Below are 21859 nucleotides of genomic sequence, written 5' to 3' on the forward strand. Positions count from 1 at the left end.
TCTACCAGCGTAATTGTGGCCAACTAGTGACTCAGCTGCGAGATGGATGTGTCTACCGTCCATCACCTTCAACCACCAACCTTTATCATCTTTCGTACGTCGTCCTTTTAGCCTAAAAGGACAACCTGTCTTTTGTGTTGACGTTCCTTCAACAAGATCCGGTTCTCTGTAGGGAATATACGCACCATGCTTCTCACACCCCAGAATGACATATTCTTTTCTTCCCTTCGCACCACTATCAGACTTTATTGTCACCAAAACAAAATTATTTGCCAAAGAAATGTCGCGAACCCATTTCATAAGATCATCTTTCAAAGGGAAACGCTGTTTCAGGATAAACAAGGCATAAGGCATAAAACAAGGCATAAACAAAGCATGCAAAAATTTGTGCAATGAGTACCTGATCAGTATGATACAAATGAGAGACATCTATAGATATAATCGGAGGTTCAGCTAGTGATGGTTGCTCCTCTGGATTATCATTTTCCAATCCAGCAACATGTATCAATTGTGATTCACCAAAGAAAAAGGACTCTGTCATCCCTGGAACAAAAACGGTAAATCAATAACCGACCCTATAACGGTAAATCAAAATCCGTTACTATAACGGTAAATCATATTCCGATACATTAACGAGAATTCATTTACCGATTCGGTTCACGATTCAGCAGCCTAAATTACCAACTTAACTAACTAAACTAACTACTTAAACTAACAACTAACTACTTAAACTAACTATAAATAAAGTACCAAAGCTAACAACACTTACCATAAGTTAAAAGCTTTCCCTTGGTGGTGGTGGTGTTGGTGGTGGTGGTGGTGGAAATGTGGAGATGGTGGTGGTGGTGGGAAGGTGAAATATGAGGGAGGAGTGAAGTAATGGTAGAATAAGGTAGTTTGGGCGAGTTATGGGGGGCTGGTGGGGGGTTGTTGGAGGGAGGAGTAATGGTGGAGGGGTTGGTGGAGGGAGGAGTAATGGTGAAAAGGTGATCAAACTGCCAGATTACCAATCGGTAAATGATATACCGATATCAATATAAGAATCGGTTAATGATTAACCGATATTGTTCTTCGTGTTCTGGGTAATGAGATAAAGGTGTTCATACTGAGGAACAATAACGGTAAATCATTTACCGATTGTTATTTTGACATCGGCAAATCATTTACCGATGGGTAGTTTTGGAATAAAAAAAAAATGTTGGGGCGCGTAGCCTAAAGGGTGGGGTGCCAAACCCAAATCCCTGTGTCCTGACGTGGAACATTAAAACCTTAATTTTTAGGCCTATTTTTTGTTGGTCAAAAAAGTAACCTCGGGCCATTTGGCTTGGCCCAACCCAAGTCATACAATACTGAAAAACCATCCAGCGCGTGAACAAGAGCGAGTGAAAAATCCAACACCCCCCAAACTCAGTAGTTGAGTTACTGATTTCTCGAACAAAGCGTAGTTTCCTGATTCCCGCTCAGTCCTAACTCGCTCGAACTCCACCATGGATAACTCATCCAAGGACAATTCCGTCACCGCCGGCAACGCCTCCGCCGTCGCCGGCGACGTTCAGCCCTCCGATATCGCCATGTACTACGAGGGCGAGAAAGTGCTCGCCCACCATGTTTCTCGCTACTACGAAGCCAAGGTGCCTCTCACCGCTCTCCCTTTTCCATTTTTTTTTCTGCAAATTTCTTTTTGAAATGCTTTGTTGTCTCGATTTGCCTCATCTTCTGGCTGCTTCTTGTTTTGAGTTTGACAATTCTAGCGGCTGTTATGAAACTGAACCTTTGCAGTTGAACCTTTTGCAGTGTCTCGATTTCTAGGTTTTTTTTGTGTTAGGGATTTGAGATGCTTGATTTTTCCCTAATTTCTCTTGTGTTGAGATGCTTGATTTTTTGTTGATGGTCAATCTGGTTTGTGAACCAATTTGATTTCTTGGAGATTGAAAATGTTAGAGAAAAAATAAATTAGGAGGTTAGTGTTGGAAGCCTATTTGTATGATCACTTTTCGTGCCATTAGACAATATTAGATTACTGTATCATGTATACGGGTAATGCGAAGCTTCTTACTAGTTCATCGCTATCTAACAAAGCGTGTTTTAAACTTTCTGCCTGTATTCTTCTTGTGATAATGGTCTAATTTACTGCATGTTTTGATCATCAGGTGCTGATGCCTGAGATCAGAAACAAGGAATGGAAATACTTTGTTCACTACGTTGTAAGTTCAACTGTAATATTTCCTTTCAGATAGATCTTTTTTAAGGACTTAGGTCACAAATATCGGTTAAAATGTGATTCAAGTGATTACAGGATATATTATTGACTTTTGGTTGCTTTACGTTCTATTTTGCAGGGGTGGAGTAAAAAGTGAGTTTCTTCTCCTTTCGTTAATTTTATTTCAAGTAACTGAGATACAATACAGTCTTATTGATCATTTTCCAAATTTTAATTTTACAAGATATGTTCTGAAATACTATAGTTGTTCTCGTGTGACCTGAAATTGGTATGAATCATTAAGTAAGAAGCAGAGTCAATACTTGAAAAATTTCATAAATCAACGTCTCATGTTAAGGTAATTTTGGGAACTTGTTGACAATTTGTTTATAGGCCTGTGTAATGATTGATCTATAGTTTTTGGAGAGAATCATCTTAGTCTTATTGTGGTTATGCCACCATAAATGTTTAGTATCAATCACATGTAAAAGGTTATACAAAATCTTTATCACGGCTTCAACATATTTCCAACAGATGGGACGAATGGGTGCCTGAGTGCCGCTTAAAGAAATATACTGAAGAGAATGTAAGGAAACATCTAGCTCAACACCAAAAGGAAAGTGCAGAAAAGACTACTAAGTCTGGACGCTCAACACAAGGAAAGGCTAAAAAATCTACGGGTAAGTAATTGTTTCAGTTACTTGAAGCTTTTGTTTTTCTAGTTTGCAGATGTGGTCAGCTTAAACATTTATTTTCCATTTTGGTCTGTGTATTTGAGGTAGTTTGACCTATCACGGGGTAGTTTGTTAAAGAATTGACTTTTATGTGGGGGTTTCACTTGTGCCATTATTTTAGTCCTAGTTGTATGTTCTGCCTTTTCCAGTAGTTTAATCCTAGTTTTATGTTTGTGAGTGATGAGTAATGAGGTTTTCGAAAGAGCATTCGTCAACTGACCAGTAACGTCTGAAACTTTTGGTCAACACTCAATATTATTTTGAATTTGGTTGGTTTTTATTGGGAAACGGATATCTGCCTTTTCAAAGTGAAAATAAGTGTGACATAGAAATCTATACTTATTAGGTGCTGTGATGCAAAATACTAGAATTAGTATATATAGTATAGCTTGTCTTATTTTAATAACATACTAAAGTATGTTTGACTCCCTTTAAACTACTTCTATGAAAAATGTCTGAGTGTCATTTTTGCCTGAAATCAATCCTAGACCTTCAGTACAAGCAGTGAAACATTTTAAAAAATGCTTCTGAAATTTTTACAGATTATGCAAGGTTATGTAGTGTGTTATTCTATCAAAATCAATCCCCCCTGTTTTAAATACTTGACAATATGTTTGTGCAGTTGCACAGTGTTGGGGTTCCAAATTAGAGTCAGTGGGCCTGTGGTGTTTGGGTTTGATTTTATCTGTTTGTTTTTTTATTTGCTTTGGTATTATGTTAGCTTTTATTATTTGAGTTGGGCCTATGTTGGGCAAGTGTCATTTACTTTTTAGGGTTAGGTTATTATAAATATGATTACTGTACTTAGGTTAGAGCATGGAATGAGTAATATAGTTTGTAAAGGGATTTTCCCTTGGAAGGGCTTCACCCTTTGAAAGAAGGTTCTCCTTCTTGTGAATCCATTATGATTGTTTACATATCCCTCTCTCTTCTTGTTTATTTTTCAGTTTTACTATACAAAAACAGCAAAAAATTCTATTACCTCTTCCTTTAACTTGTTGTTGGCTGTTAGGATTCTACAATCCTAACACACAGGCACCAAATCCTCATTCTGCTATTTTTCCTGAACTATCAGACTTGAAAATATTGTGCTTAGAATACATCTTTTTGTTAGATTGATAATTTTACATTTTCTTTGAATTCTGTAGATGCCAAAGTGGATAAAGAGGACATCAAAAGTAATGGTATTTATTGAATGACATCTTTCATTTTCCTTTTTTGTTTCAATTTTTTCTTCATGATCTCTAGGATTGAATTTCTATTGCATCTTATCTTATCATCTTAAAGGTTTATATTAGATTCCAGTATTCCACAGGTAGTAACTGTTTCAAGAGCATAATTTATAGCATTTTGGATTTAATATCTGACTTAAGAATTTGCCCACCTTGCAGCTTATTAGATAGTACCTGATTGTTGAATTAGTAATTTAATCTACACGAAATCATTCTTACCTATATACAAGAGGGCCATTACTGCTTGTTAAGGAGAGAAATTTTCAAATTAAGAAAGCTTTTATATTGTTTGGCATCAGTCCTTCTTGCCCACACTTTGTGATAGTAAAACAATTTCACAAATGTAATTGTCCAATAGTTGACTGCACTGTTTTTATGTTCATTAATCTTTTTTAATAATGAGTTATTTACCTTTTTGCAATAAGCTACTAAGGAGAGAAATTTGCAAATTAAGAAAGTTTTTATGTTGTTTGGCATCAGTCCTTCTTGCCCATGTTAATCCTTTTCTAAGGTGTCAATTAACATTACTTGTTGCCTTCACAAATTTTTTGATCTTGGGCCATTGATGGTTCATTTAGCTTCAAGTTTTTGTTATTTCAACAAATAGATAATGCATTTGGGTCGTCAATGCCTGGACATCCTAATCTTGTAATTTATTTCGCTATTTAAATCCTAATCTTATTAGATCTTGGGCCATCTCGTTTTTTTTATGCTTGGCATTGGCTAGCCAAATTTTTTTCTTCCTATTCACTGAAAAAACCTAACTACATGAGCAGCGTCTGGCCTTCATTTTCCTTACATTAAGTCCTGTAATTAATAAGTTGGACCTCTCCAATTCTCTTTTTTAAGCAGTGTTGTTATTGATTGGTTTAATTTCAAACAAATGTGTCATATCTGCTTGCCATATTACAACTTGTGTATACTAATAAGTTTAAAATGTCAAACTCTGCAGTGTCAAAAGTGAAGAAGCGAAAGAATGATTCAGGAGCTGAGGTTTGTGATATGGATGCTTTTGTGGGACCCACATATCAGAAACGCAATAAGTAGACTAATGAGGGGGAATAAAATTAAAAGATTCATTTCTTTTAATTTTTATTTACCCTGTTTCTGTGATAGACAGATTATGTTAGAAGGATATTTTATTTCCTTCCTTATTAGTTAGGATCGGATTATTTCTTATTAGATAAGATCTGATGATGTCTTTCATTATTATCTAGGATCCTGTTTTTAACAATTTATATGTATTCTGGCCCTTATAAAAGGGTTCCAGAATTCAAGAAGAAAAAATTGAGTATTTTCTAAACTACCGTAAATTTAGAAGGGGCTATGTCAAGGATGAGTCTGTGTTTCTCTTGTTCAATATATAGGTCATAAGAAGAATTCTCCTTTGTCCGGACCCGTGACTATATCCTACGTGAAGGTTCATAACAACTTGGTACAAGAAGAGGGTGTCATGGCGGACGCGGAGAATTCGGTAGCGAAGCTGAACGCTTTTATGTAACAAACTGATGCCCGACAGGGAGAAGAAATGAGTGAGAAAAAACCCATTGGGAACAGCGGAGGCGGATGTGACAACAGAAGTGCAGGGGATTCGTTTATACTGAGATATTTGAAATTGTAATTCCCGGTTTATGACAGCACAAACGATCCCTTGGGCTGGCTGAAACGATGTGAGAGATTCTTCCAAAGCCAAAGAACCGCCAAGGAGGTCAGAGTGGGCCTAGCCGCTTTGCATCTCCTGGGCGAGGCCCAACTAGGGTTTGGCCAAATGGATCAGGAAGAAGAGGAATTGGACTGGAAGTGCTTTAAGTAGTGCTTTCAAGTAAGCTTTTGGGCCACCCTTGAGTAACAAGCCCTCATGGGAACTCTCCAACCTTAAACAAACCGGAGCTGTTGAGGAATACCAACGTCAATTCGTTGATGGCGAATACCATCAGCAAGTGGACTTGTTCGCCGTTGGATTAATAGAAGAATCCAAGATCGACATGGAGATGTAACTACCTAGAAATCTCGAGGTTGCTGTGAACATGGCTCGGGCCTTGGAACGTAAACATAAGACGTTTCGAGAACTCTACCACGCCATACTGCGCGGAACTGTTATTCTACTGTCCCAACTTACGAGAACCAGATTATCAAGGGAGGCGGACCATTCTCTAAGCCAACCAGTGGTAACAACAAGTGGGGCTCTTCAGCACCTTTTTTTAAAAGGTTAAGACGAGCAGAAATGGCAAAATAATAGGGCCAAAGGGACGTGTCACAATTGTGATGAGTCCTATTCAATTGGGCATACGTGTAAGAGCATGCCACTAGTGGAACTCGTGATTCACATACCATGCAAAATGCTAGCAGAGGTGTCCGGGGTTACTGGTTTTGTCCTGATAGATTCTGGCAGCACACAACTTCTTGCGAGGGAAGTTGGTACCACGTGTGGGACTGGAAAATTGGAAATATGGAAAAGACTCCACCTATGAGTCTCTGTGGCAAATGGAGAACGAGCGCCATCATGGGTATTTGTAAGGCAGTAGCATTCCTTGTGGTGAATGACACACTGATTTTTACACTATTCTGCTAGAAGGCATTGGCGTGATCTTAGGAGTTAAGGGATTGAGCACCCTCAACCCAATTTTGTGGAGTCTTAGCTCTTTGATAATGGAGTTTGTGGCAAAAGGGAAGACAGTGTTGTGGCGAGGATACCCTCAGAAACAAAACCACTACTCATTTAATATAAGGAGAGCAATCGCCAACGATGGACTTAAACAAACTACTGGCAGAATTTGTAGATCAATTTGTGGAACCTACCAGCTTACCTGCTACTCGTGAATGTGACTACCGCATAACACTTGTACCGAGTTCGGGATCTTTTGTAGTACAACCTTACCGATACCCACCTTTTCAGAATGCTGAAATTGGACGACAATATTCCAACATGCTACAACAGGGTATTATTCGGCCTGGCAGATCGCCATTTTCTTCACCTGTTCTCCTACTCAAGAAGCACGATGAGACATAGCGCCTTTGTATAGATTATCAAGAGTCGAATGCCATCACTGTTAATGATTAGTTCCCAATTCCAATGGTCGGTGAGCTGCTGGATGAGCTTCATGAGGCGCAATATTTTACAAAATTAGATTTACGATCGGGCTACCACCAAATAAGGTTGGCTTTTTCAGATGAGCAGAACACTACTTTTAGAATGCACCATGGACACTTTGATTTTTTAGTCATACCATTTGGACTTACCAATGCCCCTTCAACCTTTCAAAGTCCGATGAATGAGATTTTTCGCCCTTACTTAAGTTCGTCCTAATTTTCTTTGATGAGATATTAAATTACAACAAAGCATGGGTCGAGCACATGCATCATGTCCGGTTAGCTTTTGAACTCTTGCGATCTAACCTGATGTTTTTAAAAAAGTCCAAGTGTCTCTTCAGTATGTTGCATGTTTCCGATCTCGAACACATCATCCATGGTGTCGGTGTGGAAGTAGATGCAACAAAAATTAAGGCCATCATTGATTGGCCCCTTCCTCAATCCGTTAAGGCTTTGCGAGGGTTTCTGGGTCTTGCAGGGTACTACTGAAAATTCATCAAATACTATGGACATATGGCATCTCCCTTAACAACCCTCTTGATGAGAAAGGCCTTCCAATGGAATGCTGAAGCTGTCTACAACCCCAATCCTCAAGTTACCCAACTTTGAGGAAGAGTTCGTAGTTGAGTGTAATGCTTCTAGTAGTGGATTTAGAGCAGTTTTACAACTACAGGAGCACCAGGTTGCCTTCTTCACCCACAAGATCGCAGAACGTCGCATCATTTTGGCAGCATATAAACGATAGCTGATTGGGTTGGTGCAATGGCTCATTGGTGGCCAACCTTTGGGGTCGGTACTTCCTCAAACAAACTGATCATTTCAGCCTTAAGTACCTATTTGAACAACGACTCACCACATCTCTGCAGCAGCGTTGGATCAGTAAACTGATGGGCTTTTATTTCATGTGGAGTATAAGGTAGATGCCCTTTCTAGACGTGATGAGGACACCCTTCAACTCATGACAATGTCACTTCCTCACGTGGCAATTTTTTATGCACTGCAGCAAGAGACAACTTCACCAGAATTATTACACTTACAACCACACGTTAAAAATGGGGAGTTCCGTCCAGAGTGGGTTGTACTTTATGGGGTGATTTTCTAAAAAGGTATGGTATACCTCCTGCCCACTTCTTCCATGATTCCAACCATACTTTTCGCCATTCACGATGTGGCACATGAGGGTGGGCTGGTGAACTACAATGCCTTCGGCAAGATTTCTATTGGCAAGATATGAAACTTGCAACGATAGAATTTGTTGAGAATTGTCTAACATGTCAGCACCACAAAATGACAAACCTTGCAGCCAGCATGATTGCTTCAGCCTTCAGCCCTTGCCGATTCCACAATAGATTTAGATATCTCTGGGTTTTATAGAAGTACCCAAAGGTTTGAGGAAAATCGTTCTAATGGTGATGGTTGACGAGCTTTCAAAGTATGCCAACTTTTCCCCCTGGCTCATCCTTTCACTGTAATATATGTAGCTATTGTCTTCTTTGCAGAGGTTTTATACTGCATGGCATATAAGAGTCCATCGTCCGCGACAATTTTTTTCTCAATCTATCTTGTAAAGAGTTATTTTGCCAGAGAGGGACCAAACTAGCCTTCTCTTTCATGTACCATGGATACAATGGGCTAGTGATCACCCACGTCAGTGGGCAGAGTGGATACAATGGGCTATTTCTAGAACATTTCATTTCCTACAACCCTTGGCACCTCCCCTTTCCAGTTGGTTTATGGCAGAGCACCTCCAACCCTTGCTCCTTCCAAAGTTTTTCAGCCCTTTCTAGGTCTTGGCCAGAGCTAGCCTATTGCTTACAAACTGGCATTTCCTGTAGAGAGTTTCCTACACGATGTGTTCCATGTTTCCCTTAAAGAGTACTAGGGTCCACCACCTGATGCTGCAAGGCAACTACCATTAGTCTGTGATGGCAAGGCCTTGCCAATTGCTCAAACTATTCTTCAAAGTAGAATTGACGGTGGCACCAAGGAGTTCGTGCAATGGGTTGGGGACCCTTTCAAAGATACTATGTGGGAACCCCTTCCCATTTTTAGTGATGCCTACCTAGAATATGACCTTGAGGACACGCTCAATGTTGAGGAGGGGAGTAATGATCAGGGATGTTAATAGCGAGCGATAGCGACTCAATAGCGGTGGTGCGAGGCAGAGTGGAGGCTGCCTGCGACAACAATGTCTGTAGCGGTGCGGTTCCGGGTCATGGCCGTTGCAGCCACTCTACCGGCCAAAATTGCAGGCTCCACTATGCGATATCTCTGCCATAGGGATTACGGTTCTTTGTAAGAGAAGAAGGTCCAAGAAAGTTAAGAATGCCCTCAGAATTAGAACCTTGGGGCTATTATTAGTTCTAAGTATTTTTGGTTTTTTCAGTTCTGTTTGTTGGGGGTATTTTTGGTTTTTTCATTCTTATAACCTAAAGAGGCCCCTAAAAGACAACTTCTTTTTTGTACTGCCGCCTTCCACCTTACTTTTCCCTTAGACCCTTACTCCTGCACCTCCGCCACTTGGACTACCTCCCGGAATCTTTGGGTGACTTCTCCGGCATCCTCCTTCCTCCTTCTTCAGTGTAGCGGTCATCCCGCTATGTGCCATACCACTTTAGCATTTTATGGGTCGGCCGCTATCCGGGATTGACAGGCCTGGTAATGATATGGACGCTTTTTTCGGGACGCACATATCAGAAATGCAAAAAGCAGATTAATGAGGGGGAATAAAATTAAAAGATTGATTTCTTTTAACTTTTATTTATTCTGTTTCAATGATAAGCAGATTATGATAGATAGAAGGATATTTTGCTTCTTTCCTTATTAGTTAGGATCTGATTATTGCTATCCTCATTAGATAGGATCTGATAATTTCTCTCATTATTAGCTAGGATCCTTTTTTTTCTTCCTATTTCGTTGTATTCCAGCCCTTAAAAGGGGGGGGGGGGGGGGGTTCCACAATTCAAGAAGAATCAATCGAGTTTTCTAAATTACTGTAAAATTTGAAGGCGCTGTGTCAAGGACGAGTCTGCTTCTCTCCTTTTCAATATAGGTCGTAAGAATTCTTCTTCTGTGTCCGGACCCATGACTAGATCCTACGCGAATGTTCATAACAGTTTGGCTTACATCGTGGATTTGTGGTTTAATTGTATTGCTTGGATGTTCTTTTACTCTAATATCATGGAAAAAATTCACCATCTGCATTGAATTTCTCTCCATATCATAAATTTAACTTTCATCTTACATATAATATGATAAGGACAAATTATCATAATAAATATCATGGGCTTTGATGGAAAAAGTCCGGAACTGATTGTAGTAAGAATATCAAGATAATTGGATTTGAATCTTTCTACTATGTTTACTTTGTAATGCAAATATCTTCCTGTTTGCTTGATATTTCATTGCAATTTCTCGGTTTTGCTGCCATCATTTAAGTTTTTAATGCTCTGCTAAGAGTGATTTTCTAATTATTAGAAGGGAAGCGTGACTATTGAAAAGTTTGTGAGGATTCAAATTCCTGTAACATTAAGGAAACAACTTGTTGATGATTGGGACTTTGTCACTCAGCAAGATAAGGTAAATGTAAACTCTGAGTTTCACTCTTTTTTGTTGTTATCCTCTGATATGTTTAAAATACATTTCTTTAAAGTTAGATTTAATGCACTGAAACCTGAAAAAGATATAACCTTGAGTTAAGTCGTTCCTTTTCGCCTTAAATTTTCATAGAAACAGAAAACAGAAGAGAGAGAGAGAGTAACTGTAACTGATTTCTTTATTAAATTTAAAGGATAATATTGTGCTAGACTAGTACAACTTTTTGCGCCACTCAGCAATTTGAAGTATTCTGACTGCAGTATGCCACAAGAGTGCTATGAAATTCGGGTTATGTTACAATGACTTCACACTTCACAGACACCAGTTCTGGTTATTCTCTTGTGGATAACTTATGAACGTCCTCTCAAAATTGATTTTTTTTATTAGGCTTCCTTGACCCCAAAATACAATCTGCTTAGCTTTTGTATATAGCTTGTACTATCTTGTTTTACATTTAAGTGCAAATATTGTGCTTTATTTTCTATGCAAATGTAAGGGTATTGTTTCGCCTAAATTCTATGGTTGTATTATAATGTGTCATTGCTGCCTCTTTCAAATTCTGTACAATGCATATCTTAGCTTATCTTCTTGGGTCACAGCTTTTTTGATTGCATTGTATTGGTTTTTATGCAATGAATGTTTGTCTAACAATTGTTTGACCATCTCTTTCAAAAGTTATAACCTATTTTAATGCACGTGGCCGCCAATCATGTTTGATGATTCTTCCTGCAGTTTGTAAAACTTCCTCGCTCATCAACTGTTGATGATATTCTTACAAAGTACCTTTGAATACATGTCAGAGAAGGATAGCTTGTAAGAAATTATTGATTATGAAATATTCCTTCCTGCCTCCTTTTAATCTAAGCTGCCACCTTACTAATACTAATTGAAGGCATGTTCATCGTGTCTGAATAGAAGGCAGCTGGTTTAATAGGAGAAATTCTGAAAGGAATAAGGTGTTATTTTGATAAAGCATTGTTTTCAAAAAAAAATTTGATAAAGCATTGCCTATGTTGCTCTTAGACATGAAAGGCCACAAACAGTATAGTGAAGCAGTTGTGGATAATGCATCTCCATCAACCATATGGAGCTGAACATTTACTATGCCTCTTTGGTATGTTCGTTACTTTTTGCTGCTACTAAGTGTATGCTTGAAAGGAAGATACTCTGTGCACACCTGTGATTGCATTTCGTCTTGGGATATATTCTTTTGCGAGTTCTTTTGATTTAATATTAAATGCACTTTGTCAACTTTATTGATGAAAATATTAAATTTTGACATCTCTTAACATCTATTAATTTAATGTTCATGTTTAGTTGCAATAATACTAAGTTCAGGTTTTTACCCCATTATGTGTTATCTGCAAAATAATTTTAGTTTTCTGTGACATCTTTATTGTTACCTGAATTCTTAATGCATCTGTTAAGTTTTCAAGTCTCGTATTGAATGGTTTCATGGCTAGTTGCAAGTATTTAGGTTTACATTCCAAGCCCAATTCCCTTAATGTGTTATTTTTACTTGTATTTCTAGCCATTACAATGATGGAATATTGTTTGACATTTGCATATTGCTGTTACGGCTACGGGGGTAACATCTGAACATCCATGATGCTCATACCTGACAAAATTTCATGGACGTGTTACTTCAAAACAATAATATATTTGTTCTTTTTTCTTGCAGTTAAATTACCTGAGCTTTTGGCCTATGTGAACATTGAAGAGGAAACATCGACTCGCTTGCAGCAGAAACTACTCGACTTTCTCAAGTAAAAGCTGAAAACCATCTCATTCAGTTTAGATACTGTTGTTCTGATCCTTACTTTTGTTCGGATACATAATGATCTATTCCTCCCGGCTGAAATAATGACAAAAGTACTACATAGTCATTTATGTATGGATGTACTTTATTTAATTGTCAATCCATCGTGTCTTCATAATCTTGTGCAGAAGTTCAGGATTACACGACCTTTTGAAGTGAATTTCCAGCTTGGTATCCAGAAGAAATTCAATTTCATTATTCATTTGTAAAGTAGGCATTTTAGTAGGGGGTTTTTTTTTTGGAGCAGGTTGGTCTATCAGGTATCTATTCAACTGAGGCTCCTGTTAATTTATCCTTGAAAAGAATGAAGGTTGCAAATATACCAATCATTTCGTAATGATCCTTAATAATAAAAAAGAATAAATGTAGCTATAGAAAAGAATTCCATTCCCATACATGCAATAGGGATCAGCATACATGTACAAGATGAGGTGTGAGCTCTTCTTTATTCCAAGGATTTGGAACATAATGTAAGAGACATTACATTACCCCTCCCTAATGTATTGGGCCATGATGTAACATTTAGACTTTGAAATTTTTTTATGAGTCAATAAATTAAAAAATGTCCGGTTCTCCAATGTTCACACTTTTATTTCTACTACTTTTGGTTGGGGAATTCAGTGTTTTCTGTCAGGCTTATTAGTGTTAAGTTTATTTTAACTGTTCTCTATAAGGTTTGTTGCTGTTGGTTTGATAAATAAATTCATTGCAGGTTTTTGCAGAAAAATCAAGGTACCTTCTTCTTTCTTTCAGCTTATGATGGAACTAAAGTCTCCGAAGGAAAAGGCAAGGGGAATGATGAATGAGATACTCCGTTGAATCCTAGTCTACTTCCTCATCTGTTTGTTCTAAAAGATGGGCATAAGGACAGTATCATCATTGCCTTGAAAATGTCAGCGGAGAAACTCATTGTTGTGGTAATAATATATTCTAATTCATTCTTTTATTTTTCAAGTTTAATTTATATTTTACAAATTGAAACATTTTGATGGCTGAGGTACACATGATGACTAATTCTCTTCTAGAAAGTTGCCCGAGCTTTCGTAGAGGCGGCCACACCTTAACATTTATATAGTTGAATCTATCAAGTGTGCACTGCAGTCACTAGTCAGGCACACCACTCACACATGAGCTATAGATTAACAACCTCTAGCGCTGTAGTATACACTATCATGAACCATAGGGATGGATTATCACAAAATTGGATAGTGTCTCAACAAATTGATAAGTGATTTGTTTTTACCCATATGAACCTTCATGGGATTTTCAATCACAAGGGTTGGGTTACCATCACTCTCAATTTTGGTTTTAGGCACATCATCTCCCTCGATGTATTCATCACTAGCTCTTTGCTTAGTGACTTTTCACAATTAATTGATCGATCAAACTCATCACAAATTAGGAATTCCCAACGAGGATTGGTTTTGGTGTCATCCCCTATTAGTTTTAATGCCACCCCTCTTTTTTTATAAACCCAAAGTACCCTTTGTTCAAATACAAATTCGCACTTATAAGTGAGAAATCATAGTGATTTTCACACTTAAAAGTGAGAATTTTATGTTGCACTTGTGATCCTTGCAGCACGCACTTATAAGTTCTATTTTAAGTTGATTTTTGCACTTTTAAGTGTGAAATCATGGTGATTTTCGCACTTAAAAGTGAGAATTTTATGTTGCATTTGTGATCCTTGCAGCATGCACTTAAGTGCGAATTTATGTTGATTTTCACACTCTTAAGTGAGAAATGATGGTGATTTTTGCTCTTAAAAGTGAGAAAATATATCACAGTAAAAAAATGTGTGTTTTGCACCGACTACGGATACGAAAAAAAGATGTACCTAGCAAAAAAGTTCAAAAACACTAAGAAAAAAGGAGTAATTGCGAGTCCAACCTCGATGGTGAAGATTGGAAGAGTTGACGATGATGGGTAAGATGAACAAGGTGATTGTGGTTGATGTAGGTGGGTGAGATGACGAAGACGATTGTGGGTGAGGTGGGTTTAATGTGGGAAGAGGATGGTGTAGAGAATGTTATGATTGATGAAGAAAAGGAAGAGGATAGGCAAGAGATGAAAATTGTTAGTGAAGGATACAAAGAGGATGATGGTGGTCAGGTTAGTGAAAGATAGGAAGAGGATGATGGTGGTGAGGTTAGTGAAAGATATGAAGAGGATAGGTAAAAGATGAAAATTGTTTTTAAGGGTATTTTAATAAAATGCGAAAAAAAAGGATGACATGAGAATTAATTGGGGTGGCACCAAAACTAATGCCCATTCCCAACAAATAGAAGCTTTTATTTTCTTTCTCACTATGACCACATAAATCATTGTATGAATCTCAAAGGTATATAGCAAAAATTGCGCTTCACAAGTTAAACATATATGAATATCCATTATCACAATGAATAGATCTCATCAAGTCTATTAAACTTGGCTTCCACAATAGTACTTGAAGCGACAACATCTCGGCCAAGCATAAAAATTAAATCTAATCACAGATTTGATCTCTTTATCAATTCAACCACATATAAACATCATACTCATCTTATCACTGAACAAGTATTCTCATAATTCCCCATGTCACAATTTACAAAATTAAAAGGAGTCTCTCTTGTTTAATCAGCAAGACTCAATAAAACAAACAAATAATCGAATGTGTGGTTCATAATACATGAAAATTTAATTTGAATGGTGGGGTTGGGAAAAATTTCAAGGTTTTGTGAGGAAATTGGGGTTTTGTTAAGAGTTGGGCACTCAGCCCCTTTCTGACAGCAAGACAATCCTTCTCTTGTTTTTCTGGATAGTTGTGGGTTTTCGATCAGTGGGAGGGAGTTTCTATGTTTTTGGGTGTAAGGGTTGGTTTATGGGATTTTGGTGGTTGAGAGTGATGGTGGGGGTGGGTTGTGATTGGGTTTTGGGGATGGGGGTGTGGGTGGGTTGCAATGGGGTTCCGGGATGTGGCCAATGGGGTGGTTTTATGGGATTTGGGGGGGGGGGGGGGGGGTAGGGGTTGGAGGTGGTTGAATGATGAATATGAAGAAGATGAAGGCAATGAAGATGAATAATAATTATACACTTCAAATTTTTTATGTATAATTTAGTGTTAAATAATTTGTGTCATTTTAAATTTTGACTTTATTTTATTTTAATTATTAATTACACTCTTGGAATTAAAATTTTAATCAAAAAGTACATGTGGCATGCCACATAGTTGTTGATCTGTCACTAGACAATCTTGCCGGAGCTCCGCCCTTCGGTGAGGACTAATACCAAAATGCATGCAATCGTAGAGAGATATCGCTTAAAAAATTTCGGATAGGGATGAAAACCAAAACTCACTACAAAGACATGGATTAATTTGACCATTAACCCTATATTTTATCAAGTTACATTTTATATTGCATATAATATATATTATTTTAATATATTTTATCAAGTTATTATGACTATTAGTATTATCATAAATATTTCACTTTTATTATTTTAATAATATAAATATTTTCTAATAAATTTTATTTTTGACTTATTTCATTGTTCATGCACTCATTAATGCTTTTTCAAGTCAATTTTAATATAAATTTATATTATAAATATTATATAATGAATTTAATTTTTTTAATTGGAATCATAAACAATTCTCTCTTTATTGGTTCATGAAGTTAAATTTATTAATATTGATATAAATATTGTATTTAATATTTAATATTAATGATTCATGAAACTATTTTATTATTTTATAATATTTTACTTTAAATTAATGGTAATAACTACTATTTTACTGATAAGATTGTTGACAATTAATATCAAAGTATTTTTAATATTAATAAATTCATAATTAAGTTATATAATATTAAATATTATTAAGTATATTTGAAAGGTTTTTTTTTTGACAACAAGTATATTTGAAAGGTTGAATCTGAAGAAGTAATTAGTCAAACCTTCACTAAATATATTAAATTTATATGAAGTTATTATTGATTATTAGTATAAAGTTATTACAGGTCATTCAATATTTTAATAAATAAATATTTAAAATGTAAGAATTTTTTTAATGAATTAGTCCCTAACTTTTAAAGAAAATTTTAAATAGGTCCCTAGAAAAAATCCTAAAAAATTGTTTCATAAGATTTTTTTTATTTGCAATAAGAAGGAATTGCCTTTGTGTCATCAAGCAGAAAATTATCAATAATTTAATTCTTAATATTAATTGTTAAAAAAATTAAAATTATAACTTAATTTAATTGAGATATTTCTGAATTTAATATTTCTCTAAAACTTGAGGTCAAAAAAATCAATCTTGAAATTTAACTGTTAAATTATATTTAGGGTTAAATATTATTCTACTCCCCTAAAAAAGTGAATTATTAAATTTGATTTCTTTTAATATTTTCATTAACTTTAATCTCTTTAAAATAACAAATTATTAATTTTGGTCCCTCTATCCATCCATTTTTGTGATATGAACCAAACAAACTAGTGAAAAATCCAACCCCTCAAAGTCTGTTGTTGAGTCACTGCTTTCTCGAACAAAGCGTAGTTTCTCGGTTCCCGCCCAGTTCATTATTTCTCCCCCATGGCTAACTCATCCAAGGACGATTCCGCCACCTCCGTCGTCGATGCCTCCGTCGTCGATGCCTCCGTCGTCGATTCCTCCGTCGTCGATTCCTCCGTCGTTGATGCCTCCGTCGTCGATGCCTCCGTCGTCGTCGATGCCTCCGTTGTCGATGCCTCCGTCGTCGTCGATGCCTCCGTTGTCGATGCCTCCGTCGTCGATCCCTCTGTCGGCGATGTCTTTGACGGTGCCGGCTATGCCTCTGACGGTGCCGACGATGCCTCTGACATTGCCGGTGATCCCTCCGTCGGCGATGCCTTTGACAGTGCCGGCGATGCCTTTGACGGTGCCGACGATGTCTCTGACGTTGCCGACGATGCCTCTGACAGTGCCGGTGATCCTTCCGTCGGCGATGCCTTTGACGGTGCCGGCGATGCCTCTGACGTTGCCGACGATGTCTCTGACGGTGCCGACGATGCCTCTGACAGTGCCGGTGATGCCTCCGCTGGCGAGGTTCAGCCCTTCAATACCCCCACCTACTCCGAGGGCGAGAAAGTGTTCGCCCAATATGTTCAGCTCTACGAAGCCAAGGTCTGGATTTGCCTCTTCTTCTGTGGCTGTTGTTTGTTTTGAATTTGACAATTCCAGTGAAAACTGAACCTTTGCGGTTGCTCGCTGCTCAGTAACCGTTTTCTTGTTGGTATTTGATTTTTTCTTCGTTAGAATAGCCAATTTTCTCATTGTTTTGCTTGAATTGTGACTCTGTGATTTTCTCGTGAAGGATAAATCTTGAGAGGTCATTTTTTTTTATGGCTTTTATCATTTTCCAATTTCACTAATTTCTGTTGTGTTGGGATGCTTGAATTTTTGTTGATAGTCAATCCAGTTTGTGAACTGATCTGATTTTTTGGAGATTGAAATGTTGTTGAAAAAATAAATTAGGAGGTCAGTGTTGGAAGCAGAAGGCTTATGTATCTCTGTATTAGGGCTGTTAAAGGGTTTGATCAGGCACCATTGCATATATGCTAAGGGTTTGTCGCTGTATTTTGTTATCTAGGATAGCAAAAAGAATCTTTGATTACCCACAGACCTAAGTCACATTAGTCGAACCATGTATTTCTCTGTGTAATTCTCACTCTCTAATCTCTTACTTGCGTTTTTTGCCGCTCTTGCCATAGCATTTTGTTTAGTTTGATCTACAAAATTTTGGTTTGATTTCATTGTTCTGATTAATTTAATCTTTTCTCCAGGGGTTTGTATAATCACTTTTCGTGCCATAACACAATATTGGATTACTGTATGATTTTTAATTGACATTATTTTTAAAGTTCTTTCAATTTATGTCTTCTTGTATGGTGGTGTATACGTAATGCAAAGGTTTTCTTACTAATTCATCACTATCTAGGCGAAGTGTGTTTTATACTTTCTGCCTGTAGTCTTCTTGTGATAATGATCTAATTTACTGCATGTTTTGATCATCAGGTGCTGAAGGCTGAGATCCAATACGGAGAATGGAAATACTTAATTCACTACCCTGTAAGTTTAACTGTAATATTTCCTTCCACATAAACCTTTTTCAAACTTAAGTCACTGTCACCGATATCGGTTACCTCATTTTTAATTTAAAGTAATATGCTAGCTTGACAGGTTTGAAAATTTTGATCACTTGGAAAGTTAAAATGTGATTCGAGTGATTACAGGATATATTATTGACTCTTGGTTGCTTTAATTTCTATTTTGCAGGGGTGGAATAAAAAGAGGTGAGTTTCTTCTCTTTTCGTTAATTTTATTTTAAGTAACAGAGATACAATGATAGTCTTATTGATTATTTTCCAATATTTTATTTTACCAGACTTGTTCTGAAATACTACAGTTGTTCTTGTGTGACCTGATATTGGTAAAAATCATTAAGTAAGAAGCAGTGTCAACACTTGAAAAATTTACTACATTAACCTCTCATAGTTTTTGACCATTTGTTTATAGGCCCTTGTAATGATTGATCTATAGTTTTTGGAGATAGTCATCTTAGTCTTATTGTGGTTATGTCATCATAAATGTTTACTATCAATCACATCTAAAAGGTTACACAAAATCTTTATCATGGATTCAACATATTTCCAACAGATGGGACGAATGGGTGCCCGAGTACCGCTTAATGAAATATACTGAAGAGAATGTAAGGAAATTTCTGGCCCAAGACAAAAAGGCAAGTGCTGAAAAGAATGCCAAGTCTGGACGCTCAACTCAAGGAAAGGCTAAAAATTCTATGGGTAAGTAATTGTTACAGTTACTTGAAGTCTTTATTTTTCTAGTTTGTACATAATGAGCCTTTCTTTTGGCAGGGGGGTTTTGAGTCCCTTAATTCATGATTGAAAATATATAAGGTTTTTTATCCATCATTCTCTCTAGAATATTTGGGTTGTATTGTGCATTCAATTGTTCAATCTCTCTTTTTACTAAAAGCTCTTTGCTTATATCTGATATATATCAGTTGCCATTTATTTTCCATTTTGGTTTGTGTTTTTGAGGAATTTTGGACTATCATGGGGTAGTTTGTTAAGGAATTGACTTTTATGTGGGAGTTTCACCTGTGCCATTGTTTTAGTCTTAGTTGTATGTTCTGCCTTTTCCATTAGTTTAATCCTAGCTTTATGTTTGTGAGTGATGAGTAATGAGGTTTTCAAAAGAGCATTCGTCAACTGACCAGTAACCACTGACAATTTTGGCCAACACTCAATATTATTTTGAATGTGGTTGGTTTTTATTGGGAAAAGAATATCTGCCTTTTCAAAGTGAAAAAAAGCGTGATATAGAAATCTATATCTATATTTATTAGGTGCTGGGATGCAAAATTCTAGAATAAATATATATAATATAGCTTGTTTAAATTTTAATAACATACTAAAGTATGTTTGACTCCCTTTAAACTACTTCTAGGAAAAAGAAATCTGAGTGTCACTTTTGCCTGAAATCAATCCTAGACCTTCTGTACCAGCAGTGAACCATTTTTTAAACTGTATCTGAAATTTTAACATCCTTATATAGTGTGTTATTCTATCGAAATCAATTCACCCTGTTTTACATACTTGACAATACATGGGCCAGGTCCAGGTCAATAAACTTGATCCAAATCAACTTGTATAATGTTATATTTTCATTTATTTAACCTAGTATATTCATTTTCTTTAATTTTCAATATATAAGTTCCTTCTCACATAAAATTAACTTGTTTGACTTCCTCAACTGTATTATTGTTAAATTTTTATATGCATTTTCATGTAAAAAATCTTCATTTGTTTCTTAAAATTTGGTTTTTGAAAATTTCTTATTAGATCTTGGGCCATCTCATTTTTTTATGCTTGTCTTAGGCTAGCCAATTTGTTTTTCCTATTTGATAAAAAAGCCTAACTCCATGAGCACCATCTGGCCTTCATTTTCCTTACATTAAGTCCTGTAATAAACAAGTTGAACCTCTCAAAGTCTCTTGTTTAAGCAGTGTTGTTATTGATTGGTTTAATTGCAAAAAAATGTGTCATATCTGCTTTCCATATTACAACTTGTGTAAACTGATAAGTCTAAAATGCCAAACTCTGCAGTGTCAAAAGGGAAGAAGCGAAAGAATGATTCATGAGCTGAGGTTTGTGATATGGATGCTTTTGTGGGACCCTCATATCAGAAACACAATAAGTAGACTAATAATGGGGAATAAAATTAAAAGATTCATTTCTTTTAATTTTTATTTATCCTGTTTCTTGATAGACAGATTATGGTAGAAAGATATTTTGTTTCCTTCCTTACTAGTTAGGATCGGATTATTTCTTATTAGATAAGATCTGATGATGTCTTTCATTATTATATACTATATAGGATCCTGTTTTTTCTATTTCTTTGTATTCTGGCCCTTTTAAAAGGGGTTTCCAGAATTCAAGAAGAAACAATTGATTTTTTTTCGAAACTACCGTAAAATTAGAAGGGGCTATGTCAAGGACTTTCTGCTTCTCTCTTGTTCAATATAGGTTGTAAGAAGAATTTTTCTGTGTCCGGACCCGTGACTAGATCCTATACAAAGGTTCATAACAACTTGGTACAAGAAGAGGTTGTGATGGCAGACATGGAGAATTTGGCAGCGAAGCTGAATGCTTTCATAAGCAAACTGATGCTCGGCAGGGAGAATAAACAATGTGAGAAGAAACCCGTTGGGAACAGCACAGGCGGATGCGACAACGGAAGTGCAGGGGATTCGTTTGTTCCGAGATTCGAAAATGTAATTCCTGGTTTATGACAGCACAAACGATCCCTTGGGCTGGCTGAAACAATGTGAGAGGTTCTTCCACAGCCAAAGAACCGCCGAGGAGGACAGAGTGGGCCTAGCCGCTTTGCATCTCTTGGGCGAGGTCCATTTATGGTTTGACCAAATTGAGCAGGAAGAAGAGGAATTAGACTGGAAGTGCTCTAAGGAGTGCTGTCACGTAAGGTTTTGGGCCACCCTTGAGTAACTAGCCCTCATGGGAACTCTCCAACCTTTTAAACAAACCGAAGCTGTTGTGGAATACCAACGTCAATTCCAATTGTTGGTGGCAAATACCATCAGCAAGTGGACTTGTTCGCCGTTGGATTAATAAAAGAACCCTAGATCGA

At 36.9% G+C, this 21859-nt stretch overlaps 1 pseudogene; it reads left to right on the plus strand.

Moving 5' to 3' along the window:
- The first annotated feature begins 1374 nt into the window (after positions 1-1374).
- LOC130712336 (protein MRG1-like) lies at positions 1375-19413 on the plus strand (annotated as a pseudogene).
- The last annotated feature ends 2446 nt before the right edge of the window (positions 19414-21859 follow it).

The sequence above is a fragment of the Lotus japonicus genome, chromosome 4 (assembly GCF_012489685.1).
Source record: "Lotus japonicus ecotype B-129 chromosome 4, LjGifu_v1.2".
Lineage (NCBI taxonomy): Eukaryota > Viridiplantae > Streptophyta > Magnoliopsida > Fabales > Fabaceae > Lotus > Lotus japonicus.